Source organism: Nannospalax galili, unplaced genomic scaffold, assembly GCF_000622305.1.
Source record: "Nannospalax galili isolate Female #2095 unplaced genomic scaffold, S.galili_v1.0 scaffold167, whole genome shotgun sequence".
Lineage (NCBI taxonomy): Eukaryota > Metazoa > Chordata > Mammalia > Rodentia > Spalacidae > Nannospalax > Nannospalax galili.
The window spans coordinates 2,788,724-2,793,519 of record NW_008358534.1 but is presented as its reverse complement, the minus strand read 5'-3'; the positions used below and the strand labels follow the sequence as shown (position 1 = coordinate 2,793,519).

The following is a 4,796-nucleotide window of genomic DNA, read 5'->3' as shown; positions in this document are numbered from 1 at the left end:
TGCCTCTGTCTCCCGAGTACTGGGATTAAAGGCATGTGCCACCACCCCTGGCATGTGCCAATATTTTAAAGAATCTTATCTGTAGGCTGTGGCAATATTGTGAAATATATATTTGATCTTCATTCTACTACCTGGCAAAAAGTTCCTAAAACCTTTGGAATCTTTGAAGCAGCAAGAGAATGTTTAAGAAACATACATCCTTTTTAGTAATTGTTCGAGAATTTCGTATAATGAATTTCCATAGTATTAACTCCCCACTACTCCCCCAACCCCTCCCAGATCCACCCTCCACCACCCCCAACTTCGTGTCCTACTTATTTTTCAATCACTCAGTCTGTGCTACCCAGATATTCTTATATTCACTAGTGTGGGCCAATCCACTGGAGCATAGTCGCTTTACAAGGGGACACACCCTTAAAGGAAATTGACTCTCCCTCCCCCCAGAAGACATCAATTGTCAATGGCTCTGGAGCCCCTCCTCCTTTAATGTTAGAATGTTGATTGAAATGTGTGGATTTTTTGCCTTTTTAAATGTACTAATGAAGGGCTAGAGATGGCTCAGCAGTTAAAAACATTGATTGCTCTTGCAGAGGATCAGGGTTCGAATCTCAACACCCACATGACAACAGCTAACAACATCTGTAGCTCCAGTTCCAGAGGATGCAACACCCTTTCTGTCCTCCGAGGGCCCTGCACGACACAGGTGAACTTATATAGACGCAGGCATAACACTTATATACAAAAAATAAAAACAAAAATTAAAAACGTAAATGTAGTAATGAGATGACTGGTGGCTGTGGGTCTCTAGGGAGCTTTAAAATGGGGGATGGTTACAAGAAAGATCCAGGCAGGATTAGAAGTTTGTGGCTCTCACCTTCATCTTCCAGCCTCAGGGAGGATGTTGAAGTGTTGAAGGTTTAACCAATCACCAACTGAAGATAAAATCAGTTATCCCTACATAATGAAGCTCTCATTAAAATACAAAAGGTCTAGGTACAGATGAGCATCTGAAAATGAAAAACATTTGGGTGTTCTTGAAGGTGGAGCATCAGAAAGGCAAGGAAGATCCACCCATTCCCACTACTTTGCCCTTTGCTTTCATCATCTACATCCTCTATGACATCCTTTAGGTCAAAGTAAAGTGAGGTAGGGTTTGGGAGAACTCCAGGTCAGAAGCAGGGGCTATAGCTTGGGGGCATGTGATTAGCATCTGAAGCACCCAGCTGTCTTGTAGGAATGGAGCTCTCAACCCATGGGATTTGATGTCATTTCCAGTTTGACAGTGTTGGAACTGAACTGAATTAGAGGACACTTAGCTGGTGTCCACTGCAGAAGTGGGTGCTGGTAGGGAGAAATCCCGCACATTTTGATAACCAGAGTTCAAGTGCTGTGTTGACTATGTGAGAGTAGGAAGAAACCCTTTAGCTTTGTTTTTGCCTGTATCTTCTACCACGGGCATAGTGCAGTTTTCTTTACATATTTCTCATATTTTCTGTAGAAACATTTAGGCTTTAAAAGGTTGTTTAGAAACCTTGGCTATAACGTGGAAGTGGAAATGTAGTTTGAACTACCAGAGTAATTCTTTACTTCAAGAATTGTTTTCTAGTGCTCCCTTCGGCAGTACATATACTAAAATTGGACCAATACAGAGAAGATTAGCATGGCCCGTGCGCAAGGATGACATGCAAATTTGTGAAGCGTTCCATATTTAAAAAAAAAAAGAATTGTTTTCTACTCTTCTGACAGAGCATTAAACTATAGCCAAAATTAGTACCTTGTCCTGGTTAATAGTTTGATATCCCAGCATGTTTTTAGTTTGTTGTTTTGTCCCTTTGCCTTGAGGAACTAGCTGCCCGGAGTTCCATTCTGTTGTCTGCATGGTATGTTATGGATTATAGAGAATTTTATGACTTCTTTTGAGTATGGCAAAAAAATGCCTGCTTCTTATAAACATCAATTCTTGAGAGATATTCATAATGTTGTGTTTATGCGCTGTCTGTAAATCCACCCTTTCCTCTTTTGCCTGAAGATACACTTGGCAATAGAGTGTTTCATCACTTAAGCAATTTCCCATAAAATATCAGAAATAAATAAGAGGAGAAAGAAGTACATTCACGTGAAATGTATTGAGTGTAATTATGTAAGTGCACTACAGAAGCTGAACTTAGGAGAGAAAGGACATTTAAAAAAACAGCATGCTTCAAGGGAAATACGAAATGTCACATTTCAGTACACACAGAAATGTAGGAATGAGGTATTTTAAAACTGCAACAAGCAATGGTTGAATCTTGTAATAATCTACTGGTTTCTCATGAAATACCAATCAGTGCCCACATGAAGCTAGGATGTGGCCTTCCCCAGCTGTCTTCTCCTTGGTTGCATTATTATAGTACCTCCCTTTACCTATTGTCATGTAATCCTCTCACATCAAGATCTGTGTGCTGAGGAGGGATATGTGGTGTTCTGATGGTGAAAGCTGTTTGGTTGTTCTTATCTCCCTTTATTTCTACCCTGGAATACTTGCTTTATCAAGCTGTGTGTTTGTTCTGGAGTGTACAGTCCAGAAAACTCCCATACACACAAATTGTGCCAAGTCCAAGCAAACTGTAACAGACAATGATAAAAAGCATAAGATAATGCCAGGACACAAGGGACTTCGGTTTATAGATAGGGGCGGGAGGCAGTAGCATATACATGGGGCCTTGAAGGTAATTATCACTTAGACTCTAGTGAGAAGATCATTCTCTTTGTCATTCTGGCTTCCCTGAACCATAAAGTCAGGTGAAGACTTGATTATCTTATCAGGCTAAGAAGTTGAATTTTTGTGTCAACTTTAGTACTGGTGAAAGTTGCGCTTAAGCCTGGCATGGTGGCACATGCCTGTAGTCCCAGCACTTGGGAGGCAGAGGCAGGCGGATCTCTGCGAGTTCAAGGCCAGCCTGGTCTACATAGTGGGTTCCAGGACAGTTGGGGCTACACTTGGGAGGCAGAGGCAGGTGGATCTCTGTGAGTTCGAGGCCAGCCTGGTCTACATAGTGGGTTCCAGGACAGTTGGGGCTACAGGGAGACCCTGCTTCAAAAAGACAAAAAAAAAAAAAAACCTCTCCCTTTAGCATGGCCTACGCTGAGGAAAGAGCTAGGGCAATTGCCCTTTACTCTCAATGCTCTGAATGTATCATCCTCATAATGTCCCTTCCTTTTGCTGATTCTTCCAATGAATCAAAAGAGATCATAGTACTTAATTCTGTTCTCTCTAGCACCTAATACTTGGTTAGGTGCTCTCATCAGGATATTCTTGAGATTCTCAATTACATGAATCCTTTGGATCCAGGAAAAAAAATGTTATTGAAAGTGTAGAAAGCATGGAATATTAATTGACATGTGCCTGTAATTTGAACTTGTAGATTGAGGCAGGAGGATCATGAATTCAAGTCTAGTGAAATGCTGTCTCACAATGAAAAGTATATATGAGTTTCCTGAGGATGGAATTATCTTTTAGAATTTTTTTGTATATATGTATACGGTGTATGCACACATGTCTCTACCTGAATCATGTACAGTGCCCAGAGGAGCCAACTAGGGGTCCCGTTCTATCACTCTGCCTTATCACGCCTTCCCTTGAGACAGAGTCTCTCAGTGAAACTGGAAGCAGGCTGATGTCCACCAATCAGGAAGCCTCAGTGAACCTCCTGTCCTGGCTCCCCCATCCTCCCTCCCACAGCTCCAGAGTTATAAGCATGTGAGTGCCTATGCCTGGCTTTTTGCATGGGAGCTCAGGGCCAAACTCAGGTCCTCATGCTAACGCAGCAAGTGCTCTTACCCACTGAGGCATCTCCTTAGCTCAGAATGTGGGGTTTTCTATTGTTTGTTGGTTGTTTTATCAGTATAATGTTTGGCATTTGTAGTTAATGTTATTATGTTTTAGTGGAAGTCATCAAAGAGGCTAAGGTTTACAGGTTGAATATTTATAAACATCAAGTGTTCTCAATTGGTTCTTTTCATAAACTGATTGTGGTTCCATAAAGTAGAAATAGAACTAATGAAGAGTCAATGATTACACAGGGGAAACTTTTCATGTTATATAAAGAATTCGCTACCTTCTAGCCTGTCTAAGATACAATGAGTGATTAGATGCTCTTCCAAGGCCCTTTCCTCTGCTGCACACCTGCCTTTATAGAATCTAGATGTTAGGACTGGTATGCTATCAGGAGAATTTGATTCCACATAGGTAGCCCTGCAATTCTGAAGTCATTTAGGAAATCCAGGCAAGGTGGTTGTGGTTTTTATTAAATCCTGGATGAGATATATCTGTCAATCTTTGAGATTAATAGTTCTATTTTCTACTCACTACTTTTGAGAAAATTCTATTACTAAAGTGATTTTGGGGAAAAAAGAAAACTAACATTTCAAGATTTTTTTTCAGGCTATCAGCATATTTCTCCTATAACTCTTTCACTTTACAGTCTTAATAGGTTTTTAAGGTGCTGTTCCCAAAACACTGCCATGTAAATGTGGTGAATAATGGGATTCCTGGGTCAGATAATGGTTGATGATCATTATGTCTAGTAAGAATATGGTTTGACTAGATAGAAACAGTTGACATATTGAATTTCTGTGATTATATTATTACAATCATATCTTCTGTGTGGTTTTCAACTTTGGATAAACAGAGTTAAAATAATTACAAAGTTTATTTAGCAATTCAGAGGCAACAAAATGTCAGGTGATTTAACAACCAAATATTTACAGTTTACACTGTATATACAGTGGGAGACACATGGTCTTTGCACTTACAG

The 4,796-nt window shown here is 40.2% G+C and overlaps 1 non-coding gene across 1 annotated transcript; it reads left to right on the top strand.

Annotated features, from left to right (window-relative positions):
• Positions 1 to 1,605: 1,605 nt before the first annotated feature.
• On the top strand, positions 1,606 to 1,712 carry LOC115068217. Its single transcript, XR_003847589.1, has one exon. It is a non-coding gene; the product is annotated as a U6 spliceosomal RNA (small nuclear RNA).
• Positions 1,713 to 4,796: the final 3,084 nt, after the last annotated feature.